The sequence below is a fragment of the Pseudomyrmex gracilis genome, unplaced genomic scaffold, assembly GCF_002006095.1.
Source record: "Pseudomyrmex gracilis isolate BER0280 unplaced genomic scaffold, ASM200609v1 scaffold_81, whole genome shotgun sequence".
Lineage (NCBI taxonomy): Eukaryota > Metazoa > Arthropoda > Insecta > Hymenoptera > Formicidae > Pseudomyrmex > Pseudomyrmex gracilis.
The window spans coordinates 417091-430138 of NW_018020665.1; positions in this window are offsets into that span (position 1 = coordinate 417091).

Consider the following 13048-nt stretch of genomic DNA (forward strand, 5'->3'; position numbering starts at 1 on the left):
TAAAATACTTTTGAAATAGAGAGAATTTAAAAATTTAAATTTACTTTCTATAAGTTTACATTACTGCAATTGTCTGACAAGATCTAAATTTCTACTCAGACATAGAATTTAATTCTCGATTTAAAATTGCTGTAAATTTCATTTATATAAGGGGTGACTACGATCGGAACAATCGTAAGATAGCGCGCGCTTAGGAGCGTGCTTCAGGAACGAATGGAGTGGACGGAGCATCATAAAGTCTCGATTCTGCACGCTCGTCGATCCGAACTCTAATCCATGGATTAGAGCGACGCTGTGTGTGCTCGAGAAAAAAATCGCGATTTCATTAAATTCGTTACGACTGTCCCTTCGTATACTCTCTCCCACCAAATCGTAAATCCCACGATCGGGAGATTTACTGCCGTTAAATTGGGTTTTCTATTGCGTCACTCGACTTATCGCGCGCTCACCCGGTATGCATCTATCGATATGCACACGACCGAGTTCTGTCCTTTCATATAATTTATCAGAGATATATCTCGGCAAGTACGATAAAAGTATCAGACACTTTTCAAATGGTGTGATATATCTCTGGCATTTTGCAATTTTTAAAATAACACCCTCTTAAGATCTCGAATCTCGACATAAATATTTTAGATTTCCTCATTTATCATTGAATCTTCAAATTTAGAAAATATTCAATTCTCATATCACTTACGGGTTCTCAATCTTCAAGTACTAAAATATTTCATTCTAAATTCAAATTTTGAATTTATTGCATTTTTCACTGTGAAATATGTAATTTTGAGATTTTTTTTTTAGTTCTTTGAGTGCATTTCAAAATGTTACTTTGTATACTTCTGATGGTTATACAAAAAAGTAGGGTACGTTTTGTAGAATGTAATACGATCTTAAAATACAATCAAGCGATCTGGGATGCGTCAAGGGGTGCGCGCGTGCGAGAGTTGCCCTTCGTTCACAGTTAAATTTTCTACGGAGATTGGGATCAGGAACAAATTCACCCCTCTTGTGAACTCTACAATCGTAAATCACGGATTAAACGGACGCGTGTAATTCGCAGCAGTTTTAACCGTAAACAGTTTAATCTCAGCCGCGAGTTTAAATCAACCACGTCAAAACAAGAGATTCTTCACGCTTCTTTTTAAACCCCCCGCTGTAGAAAGATATGCTCTTCACATAACATAAGCTGCGAGATCTGTGTTAAGAATCTTCTATACGAAAAGAAACTCTTATTTTTTTTTTACAAAAGAATTTTCAATTTTTTCTACAGAATAAGTACATTTACCTGAAAAATTTGTACTTTTCAAAAGTCGATTATAGTTTTTATTTCACAATTTTGTTAACCAATATGTATCAGCAGATTTTGATTTTTTTTCTCCGATTGCTCTTTACTTGTATCCATTGGTTTCGTTATCCTCAGTATGATCGTTCATATTGTCGTAAACTTCGCGAAATTGAGCCACGTGTTTCGCGCTTGACAGAGCGCGTCTTGGAACGTGGCGCGCAATCGCGAAGATCGTCGAAGAAACAGCCGTTTTACTTCGGCCACACTTCAATTTCGATACGTCGACGCGATTTGCTCGCGAGTAAAAAAAGCGTCTCGTGGCCTCGTTGAGGGCTTTAAGGGCACGGAATAAAATTGACGAAATTTTTATGGCATGCGTCACCTGGCGCGGAGTCGGAGCCATCTACAAGCGGTCGGATATGTCTCATAAAGTAACTCGTAAGTTTATTACGATCGTTATTAGGCCGATACAAAATACTCCGGCCATTTATTGGCGCGATATTGGATCCGATATTGCCACCGCGGAAACATGTTCTCTACCATATGACAGTTTGAGAACACCACGAGTCGCGATAACGTTGCGGAATCTTGAAAATAGTGTCATAAACTCTTATTTGCAATTTTGAATATATCTCTGTGCACGTGAGTTGCACTTATTGCACTCTCTCTTTTTAATTATCTTCTAATACATTAAACTAATATAAAAAATATATTTGAATGATACACATAAATAATAATACATGTGTGTGTGTGTATTTATTTTAATTAAATTGGAATTTTAACTTTAAAATATTACTGCTAAAAGAATATTGTCGCGTAAGATATTTGTTCAGGATACGCCGCGGGCCAAGCATGTTCGCTGTCTTCCGAGGACAAAGGGCGGTTCTAAGTACAGGGTAAGGGTAGCCTCGCCTTTCCCATAAAGGCGTGCGCCAACCATTTCGTATGCCGCACAACATGACAACATGCTGCGTTATCAGAATTATTGCTCACCCCGCGTTTCTAACCAATACCGGGCTAATGCGGCGCGTTAACATTCGTGGGGTGCGCCTCGGGCTCGCATCCCCACAAGCTGTGGCCGGACTATATCGCCATGCTGCCGCCTTAAGGCCCATTCGCACTTACGACACTGTAACTACTGTGACATTTAAATTTTTCTGAATTTCTTCTCATTTATACGTTTATTAGTTGTAATCGCATTACACAAAACTAAGGGCTTCTAGAATTTTTACATGATACGTTAAAATAGAACTTGAATAAGATAATATGTTTGTGTATTTTGATAAAGTAAGTTGTTTAATAGAAATATTTTATCTTTTGATCAAGTTCTCTCTCTTTCTTCTCTTCTAAACGATCATTTATTAATAAAAATAAACGGCGACGTTTTTCTATGGCACTTACATCGCAAGTGTGAATTGAGCTTTACTCTATTCCACGTACCTTTTGGTATGTTTCGTGTTCTCGTTTCTCTCTGCATATTGCCTCTCCGTGCACATACACATATGTCGCCGAATATCCCACGATATACCGGATATTCCGCGACGCGGGTGAAAAGGGATGTCAGGTTTAAGAAGGAGGTGGTCTGAGTAGCTTTCTCGCGCGCAGTCCTTTCAATTTATTATTCCACCGGCTAGATTCATATGCCATTCTAAAGTATACATCTTTGACTTTCCGAATCTGTTTTTCATGATATTTGAATTATGAAATGCACGAAGTCGTCAGATTTCACGATTTTATTTTTTACTTGTTGAAAAATAAGTTTCTTTACACATGTCTCACAAACTTTTGAAATTTACAATTTTGACATTTATCTATCTTCTGTTAAAATGGTTTAACAATTTCAGAAATGTTATTATACTTTGGTGTTTTAATTCGGGATTATACTTCAAACACATCTTGAATTTTCAATCCATTTGCCGACATCGCTTCTTGCTCAGCGAAACTCTTCGAGTACATCAGAGGGCTCGTTCAGCTATTATCATCATCCACCTCTTATACCGTCCGCCCTCTCGCTCCTTGGACGATCGTAAACGCGGCGCATCGCTTCGGGCCCTCCTCTGGAAATTTCCCCACGGGTGTATTCCGGCCACAAAAGCGCGCCGCTTTATTTATACCGGTGGCCTACATCGCGCACCTAAATTTGCATAAAAATTTCATACACCATTCTGCAGGTGCAGTCACTTAGCCCGGCAATTTCAGATCAAAGTCGGCGTAGCCTCTCGGAAACCGTAACGCGCCTTTTACCCCCCTCGAATAAGACGCTCTTAAACAACTTCCCTTCGGTGGAAAGCCGCGGAGTTATTTCGCGGGGCACCGTAAAAATTTGTAAGGATACTTTTCCGGAAAAGCGGCACGTCAGGACGCAGGACGATCCCCTGCAGGACGCTCCTCCAGGTTGCCATAAACGTTATGGAGAACGGCTGACAATAAATTAGGTACATCGCGGAGTCGACCTCCGAGTCTCTTTTAGCTTAATCGATCCTCTCGCGACCATCAGACTTTCTTTTCTTTCTCTTCCTTACGATAATGACTGCCAGCGATTCTGATAAGATTCTCGACGAGGGTGCGGATCCCTCCCTAGCTTTAATTTTACTTTCTCTTTTAATCCTACGTGATGCGGAACGCTTTTTTCTTACAACTGGCATTATCTACGTCATTATTCTGACGTAACGAATTTCTGTTTATTGACGTTATGAACCTTTGAACTAAAATATTTTGCTATCAAAATATAATCTTTTATTTTATCTCCTTCGGCGGTTCACATTATAATTAAATTACAGTAGAGACAGCTTCAATCACGTTCTTCCATCAGGATGACAAGTTTTGATCTACTCTGACAAGAAGAAAACGAAGGACTCAGTCGCGTACTCGTTCGTTTTCAACGGTCGATCATTAAACCCGTAAAAAGATCGAGGATCCGCCCACCTACCGACCCGACACACCGGCTCATAGAGCATCGGTACCAATTACTATACCCGACGACCATTAAGCTCACGTACATACGTACGTATGTACACACCATGCGACCGCGCAATGGCGTAGTCCGCGTATTTTCTGTAGAATATTCTCGCGGAATTGAAAAAGCAGACGCGTGTCTTTATAGTAACGTAAATAATTTTGAGATAGTTGAAGTATAATTGAACGTCTAGACGCGTTTGACTGATTGCGATTGATAATCGCAAATAGGGCTATTGTTAAAATCTAATAATCGACAGATTATATAATGTAACTTTTGGTCAGGATTGGGTCAATATAATATATTTATAAAGACTGAGAGAGATATCGTATAAGAAGAATATCGATAGAATTCGAGACTTTATTAGATGTCCAGACAGATAAGATTAATGATTAAGGTTGCAAATGACAAATTTCGCAACTATCTTAGACTCTTTACTGTCAAACAATTTCAGTTAGGGGTATTGCAAGGATAAAATTAGAAGATATAATTAAAAAGAAAGCGCAAGATATAAAACAAAATTATTCTTGCAGATCTAACTGATTTGCGGAATCAAAAAGTATTCTATTAAAAAATCGACAAAATTACACGTTTAAAGCAAAACCTTTTTTCAAATTTCTTTCGGTTTGCGTACAATATTTCAGTATTATTTTACGGAGGGTAATGCAAAAAAGCGTTTAAGTCGAAATACCGTTTACTATTGAAGTCAACGAGTCGAATGTTTGAAACAGAAAATAAAACGCGAAGGAATCTTAAAAATAACCGTCTTTCAAGAGTTGCGAATTATTCCGGCGCCAGTGGTTAAGCCAACACACAAACGGCCGACGTGTTTCACGTGCAAATCCGCGCGTGTATATACATGTGTATACGGGTGCATGCGCTGCGATATTCCCTCACGTGGGTGTAAAGTTTTGTATGCATGTGTCGGCTGCGGCTGTTCGCTCTCGCGCAGCAAGAGAGAAGGCAAGAAGGTAGCAGCTCTCTCGTAGCCCAGGAAACCTATCCCGGCTCCCTCTCTTCGACGCCATCGCGCGCCATACGACTTTCGCTTCACCGCCCTGTAATCATCGCGAGTCAGTGGCGGCGGCCGCTAATTATGTTTCATAACACTTCTTACCCCCACTCTTATATCCACTTCCTTAAGGGCAGCTCGTCATTTATTTACATCATATTCATCCCGGGGGATAACGCTCCTTCGGACCTTGGTTCTCTTTCTCTTTTCCCTCTTTCTCTATTTCTCTTCTCTCCGCTCTTTCTTTCGTCCATCGTTCTCTTTGCTTGTCCGCGCCGAAACCGGGACAAAAAGCGACCAATTTCGTAGCGAAATAATACGCGGAACGCAGCGCGAGATTACTCAGCCAACGAGATTCGAAAAACTCGCTCGTCGCTGTCGGTGTGCATATGTATCTCGGAAAAACGACGCGGCTTCTCCTTCACTCTTCGTGATGGAATTTTGATTGTGAGAGCGCTATTCTGATCTAAATTTGATAATAATAACGAATATTGTGAAAAAAATTGTTAAAAAGAAATATAAACGATTACCGGTAAACTTAAAAAAAAAAAAAATAATTGAATTGACGGTAGAAACGTTTACACGTGAATGTTCTTGTGCGGTTTTTATCGGACAGTTAATTAACTGAAACGATAGTAAATTCGCTAATAAAGAAGCTTTGTGCAAAAAGTTTGGGAAGTTTGGTAGCTGGAAGGACTTAGGCAACCGCGATTTGATGAATGTTCGTGCTCTTCTGGATTGATATCGGAATTACCTTGAAGGCTCTGAGTGCCAACTGCTATCTTTTCGTTTCTTTCGGCTCTTTCCTTCTTTTCTTCCCGCCTATCCTTCCCTACAGTCTTCCATCCCTCGAGAATCTTCGAACAGACGCGCTATATACCCGGCAAATTGGTGGCACTTCTGCGGTCGGGCGATTAAGTGGTTTCAAGCGCTAAGAAAATTGGCAAGGTGGAGAACGAATCAGCTTTTAATTAAGCCGCTGTCTTTTCGAGATGGTCGCCATGACGACCGAGGGGGCAACGAGGCGTGCGTCTGTCTGCCGACACAAAGAAAATCAAATTACACTCAAATCTCGGTACAACGAGCCTCAAAATAGCGAACAAACAGAAGAAATTGTCTCTCACTATTATGTGCCACAATCAAAAAAGTATTCTCGAATCTACAAAGTTATGAATGTTCGACTTGTTGATCCGCGCGTAAATTGTTCTATACTTGATTTCTTAAAATAGTTTTTATATTTTTATTATTGAACTCTATTTTCGAATTTTATATATTTTTTCAAAAAATCTCTTATTGTTTAGAATTAGCTTTTTCACTGTCACATTGGACACTTGCATTATTGATTTCACGAGAGTGATCACTAGAATTCGTCATCTGATAACAAAGATATATTCACATTGGCCATGTCACATTACCACCTTCTCCTTTATATATTTTCGTCTGTTTGCAGCAAAGTCGGCAGCCGTCAAAGGTTTCGTTGTTTGGCACGTTGCGAGCCGTCACGTGATCTTGTTTGGTTCTCAGTCCCGACTCCGATCGTTGTTCTCTCGTTTTGTGATATTAAATATCGCGCTACGACTGCCACGTGGTCGGCGTTATAAGCCGACATAAACGGGTACGACTGCGCTCGCCAAAACCGCAAGCCTAACCGAGCTACTTTCGGAGTCGTCCGAGTTTCGTTGTACAACAGATGTCAATCATGCTTGGAGGATATGGACAATGGTCCTTTGTCACGACACGTTCTCTCTCTCTCTCTTTGCTTCTCTTTTAAGAAATTGCTTTACAATCCTTAAACGCGCTATTTTACTGATTGCTGTCATTTTCAACTCAACTGAACTGATTTTACATCAGTAATTTTTACAAGATATTTTGTATCGAGAATCATAAGAAATATAAGATCTAATATATTGCTAATCTTATTACTTAACAGTTTTTATTCATTTTTTTCCTTATAAAATTTAAAAAAATAACTTTTTACTTCAAGCAAATTTATTGAAATGTGAAACTTTTTTTATTTTAGTTACGAAAAATGTGCATAAAAGCGTACGCAATTAAAATAAGAAAAGGTCATATTATTTCGCCGCGAAAATTCTCGATTAGCAAAGTATTTCACTGAAAAGCCAATGTTTTTTGCGAAGGTGATGTGTTATCTTGAGAGATAATATTGCGAAGATATACTCGCAAAACCGTGGTTACTTTGTGCGTCACGGTTGATGAGAATAAAAATGGTAAGGAAAGGTAAAGAGTACTTACCTTAATGACACGGACGGTACTTAATAGCACCATCATTATTACCGTGCGAGCATCGCCGTCCTTATCGCGCACTGATATTTCTAAAATACACCTTAAAAGAAAAGCATCAACCGCTCGTAGTTGCCAAGACAGTTGACATTTTGTTTAAGTTTATTTCGTGCTTATTAACGAAGTAAATAAAAAAAATTTTGCATTTGGAGAATACATAACATCAAATTAACATTTGTTCGCGCATAACGTATAGTGGGTGATTTCTTTGAAAGTCTATTACAATCGGCGCGTCTACCGCAGCGTTATAAGATCGACGTGATGCATTTTTTATCAGACTCAGTGGTCGTGACTCTCATCGATCGGATTCGTACGGGGTTCGAAATGCACGGACAGGCTCGTAACAGAGGACGAGAGAGCAAAGTAGCAACGAAAGACGGGAATAAGTGCCGCGTAACCGCGCAGCGATTTGTCCGGATCAGCGTCAGAGCTAAGCAGATTACATGGGCTTCCCCAAACGAAGCAGCAACCCCGTCGATTGCCCGTGGCAATCCCGAAAGTTCATTGGGAAGTTCATCGGCGGATGAGCCGAGAGAAAGAAACGCCTATCCTTGTGTGATTGACCGATTTGAGACACTTTTTATTGACAGGACCTCCTGTTAAGAGATTAGTACTTTGACGTGATCGAATCGCTTTCGAATCTTTTGTTCGAGATCGCGTAATCAATAAACACTTGTGTGTTTGTGTGTAGATATACGATATAATATGTATAATTATACACATATATAAGTATATATACAATTTAATAAAATCATTCTCTCTCTCTCTCTCTCTCTCTCTCTTTTGCGTAAATTAATAAATTTTTATTAAAATTTACAAACTCGTACATAGTGGAACGGATTATTCTTATTCTTAAGTATCAATTCTTCAGAATTAGCGATAAAGATTGACTTATTGATAACTCGTTAAATAAAACTGTTTTATTCAATTCAATTGAAAAAATAAAATATTAATCCATCACGTCAAAGTGTGTAATAATTATAACATAGGTAAGATGTTCATTTCTTAAATAATATAATCTATGATATTTTTGATCTAAATATACAGCCTAAGTATACCGAACACAGTCTAGATGTCTAAACCCACAATTTTTTTTCTTTCGGCTGTAGATAATAAAGTCCGAGGAAATCAAAGTGTACATATGATCTGTTCATGTTTAAACGTCAGGCAGACAATTGCATACTCAAAATTACACGAGATTTTTATACAGTCTACAGCAGAGACACGTTTTATACGCACGAATATAATACCGTCGTGTATGTAGATTAATGTTTCGCGAGTCTACATATCGTATCTAGACGTGTAGCGCGATTTATATTCGCACGAACATGCCGTGAAACGAGCAATTATTGTTATAGCCATTTTGTGCTGCACCGATTAATACCGCGTTTCACGATCATATCGATCTCGCAAAATTGATTCGCGCTCAGCAATCGTCGTTAGGAAATAACTTTTCGCTATTATACGATCTGCTGAGTCCTCGCTTGATTTATGCGCCACTCATTTATTTTACATGTATATGTGCAATTTTGAGCAATTTCTACATCTACGTACGACATATTAAGATTTTTGCCATTTTTTTAAACACATCACATATTTTATTCTTCAATCTAAGTATGTTATATACCAAAATAAATTAACACATTTGTTATTTCTTAAATATTCTCTCGAGGAAAAACTCGAGGATATTGTAAACTGAATTTTCACTATCCAATCGTCGACAAGATTTACCGCTTGCTTATGGCATCGTGCCGAGGTCGAGGAGGATCTTTTTTATTCTTTGCATGAGCGTTGAAGATACATAAAGTCACAAAGGTCGTGTCGAGCCACGTCTGTTCCGACGCGGTTCTTTGAAGTGGTTTTCGCTGGTCTACGAGTATTAAACGGGTTCACCTGATCGTAATGCAGGCAATAACCGTCGTTGTGGTGGCGGTAGATTATTCCGGACGAAAAAGCCGCGTGGCGGTGGGCGGAAGAGCCGAACGACCGGAAGCGGCGCGGTACATTCTCTTTGATACAAGCCGAGGCGTAACTTTTTAGAAGCTCGCAAGACGCCGCGTTTATGCACCCGGCCTACATGGTAGCGTAAACGTTTGACGGACAAGCGTACATGAAATTATAACTTGCCGAAAAGTTAGACGCGCGCGTGAGAATATAGTATAAACATACAAAAATATACGAAAGAAAAGAAATTTGTAGGTAACAATGTTTTTGTGAATTTTTATGAATAATTTTACAAGCTCATCAATTTAAAATGACGACCCCGATTACAGGCGTTAATCGCCGATGCAAAGAAAATACAGTAGTTGCGTCACGAAAGGCTGGGAATTACGTGAATAATTAATTAAAGTCCAATCTTGATCATGGCGCGGATCGCGTTTGGCGGACGTAAAAGTACATACCTCGCATGTAATATGTAATTAGTTAACCGCTCACGTCGTTACCATCGCTAATTGACACCGGTCGCGCGTTTGCCTCTCGGAGGCATCTCTAATTACCGGCGTTCGCGAAGATCGGATCGCGGAATCGGCGTGGCAGGCTTTGGTTTGCGTCGATTTGACCCGGCACGTGTTCCATAGCATGGCATACTAAGTATGCTAATTGCGAGTCGAGTAACGCTATATTCTTTGTTGCGGTTTGGCAATAATTAAATCGAAAGACTTTGTTAAAGAAAACATGGCGTAGAGTGTGGTCTCTCTACTGTGTGCTAAACAGAAAACGAATCCTATTGCGTTTAATTACATTCGCAATTTTACTTTAATTTATATTTGACGTTTAAATTTGGAGAAATTTAGTCGAATTAATTTAAAAGTATATACAAATAATGGGATACATATATTTTTTTATATAATTAATTAGTGTTAATCTTTCTGTAAAGTTTATTCAATTTAATTGTCAATAAAAGTCTAATATTCATAGAAACTTTTATTGTCAGATTGTTAACAAACAGTTTTAAAGTTTTATTCTCGCGCTTTTGCGTGCAATAAAATTAGCAATTCTCCCGTCCGCCGTGTGCGTTGAATCGATTAATTGAATTAACTCGATCGGGCCACAGACGTGACCGCGCGCGTGAATTGAGCGCAGTTTTGCCGAAAGTCAGGCCCGATAACACGATAACCGAGAGCGCTTCCGGAACGCAAACGGGGATAAATGCGGGGATCGATATCCGATCGCGCGCATAAATATATCGCGCCGCCGAATCGCGTCACGCCTCGATTAACTGTTTCGCACACGGCTCGCAATTTGTGCGCGAACGATTACGCTTACCACCCGCGGGATAATAATACAACGCGCCGCGCGAATCGCGAGATTTTCAACCCTCCCTCTCTTTTACTGCAGCGGCGTTGTCGGTAACGACAACAACACGGCGGCATTGCGCGATGTTTCTCAACGCGATATATGCTGCGCTGTGTAATTACGATAATCCGCTGATGATATAATTTACGAGGCCGCATCGCTACCCGCGCGTTTATCACACGAGCAAGAGGGAGAGGGGGAGGGTAATTTCCTGCTTTATTATAATAATATCCGGGGTAATATGCCTTCTCCTGCGTGCCGAAACCTTTTTATTTTTGAACACGCCGCTTCTCTTCGTTAACCGCCTCGTATCGTCATAGCGCGACGTTAATTATTTCGCGCACTCGTCGCGATCAGCGTTCTCGCACCGTTTTCTTTTTACCGATTCTATTATTGTAACTAATAATTCACTCGCAATAGGAAGAAATGCAATCGCGTTGCTTTTTGTGTAAGAATTCAGCGAATTTAGAGAGTTGCTTTTTTTTTTTTATAGAAATCCGAACCAGTTAAAGTGAGACTTATCTCCAGCAAAATGCTGGCGTTCGAAACGACTCGCGAGATATTCGACGAAATAATATCTCGGAGAGAAAAAGAGAAAGAGAAAAAAAGGAGAGAGAGAGAGAGAAAGAGAGAGAGAAAAAGAAAGAGAAAGAGACGAAAAAGCGCCGGTGATGCAGGGTAAGCGGACTTCAACCCCCATTCATCTTCAACGCTCGTTCCGGCCGAGGATAACGCTATTTCGACCGTAATACTTCTGTCGGAGAATCGCCCAGCGGAAAAAGTAGTTCGGTATTGCAGCTGCTGGCGCACGCGTACTTTCCGGTTCCTCGACAAATGGCAATAACGATGATAATAGCTCGCCGAATCGTAAAGAAACGGAATAAAAGAAGATTTTGAGGATTTTCTCGTTGATTTAGACGTAAATCCTCCATGGATCAACGGTTCAAAGATCAGCAAAAATTTTATTTCTAATAATCGACTTCCTTCTCTTATATACAAATAGAATATAAAAATTAATACACTGATTATTGCGAAATTTTCAAGTGCAGTGCGACATTTACGAGAAAAAATATTCATAAATATTGAAAGGCGTCGATCAGATCAAGCGAGAAAGATTCGAAAGATAGAAAATATGAAAAGACGGGATCGAGAGAATAATAAGAGCGTGATCAGCGAAGTGTAGCATATCCGCGATAGTAGACGTTGACGGGATTTCCCAGAGAAATGTACGACGATGTACTCCCACGCCCCCTCTCGACAGCGAACGAACCTAGCCAAACCCAACCAACACCCACCCGCCCAGCCAGCAGCAAGCTAACCACCCACCTGCGTTAGCCGCGGCCGTCGCTGACTCTGACGCCGCCACCGACACTGCCGCCGTCGCTCGGCCGTGTTTAAAGCTCCGCCAGTAAAACAATAAATTGCGCTCGAGAGAACAGCAAAGTGTAAGAGAGAGATCGAACAGGAGAACGAACAGAGAGAGCGCAAAGGAGGAAGAGAGACGAGAATCGTAGCGTATACTAGCGCGGAGGAAAGCGGTTTCTGTCAGCAATTGCCCCCCTCTCGTAAGAAAAAATGGCAGCTGCCGTGGCTGGATGGCGCGTACGAGACCATAATACCACCCTACTTCGATCCCGTGTACGTGTGGACGTCGAGCGCGCGAGCGCGACAGGCGGAGCGGGGTGGGCAGGCAGATCTGGGAGGGGTGGCAGGAGAGGAGGGCAAAAGGAAGTAGGCGTGAGGAGGAAGGGACAAGGACGCGCAGGAGAAAAGAAGAGGATAAACGGCGTGAAAAAAGCTCCGATGTGCGACGAAGAGGGACAACTGGCTCTGAGCAGAGACAACTACAATGACGACGACGATGATGACGAAGACGACGAGGACGAGGACGACGACGGCGACGACCACCACCGGCTGACCGGGAGAAACTCCTCCTGTGGACGTGCGAGCAATGTTTGTATGTATCGTCGGCTCCCGGTTGGCAGTTTCGGTCTGACATAGACGCGAGAGAGACAAACGCAGAAGGTGAGAGAAAGAACAGCTGCGGTAATAATGTTCGGCCGAACCTCGAAGTGAGGGAATACGCGGGCGGAGCTGGGTGCTGATTCCGTAGGAGGAGCGTGTGGTTGAACCGCCTACCGACACCCGTGGATGCTCGGCCCGATATCCTATCCTCTCGCTCTCACTCATGTTCCAC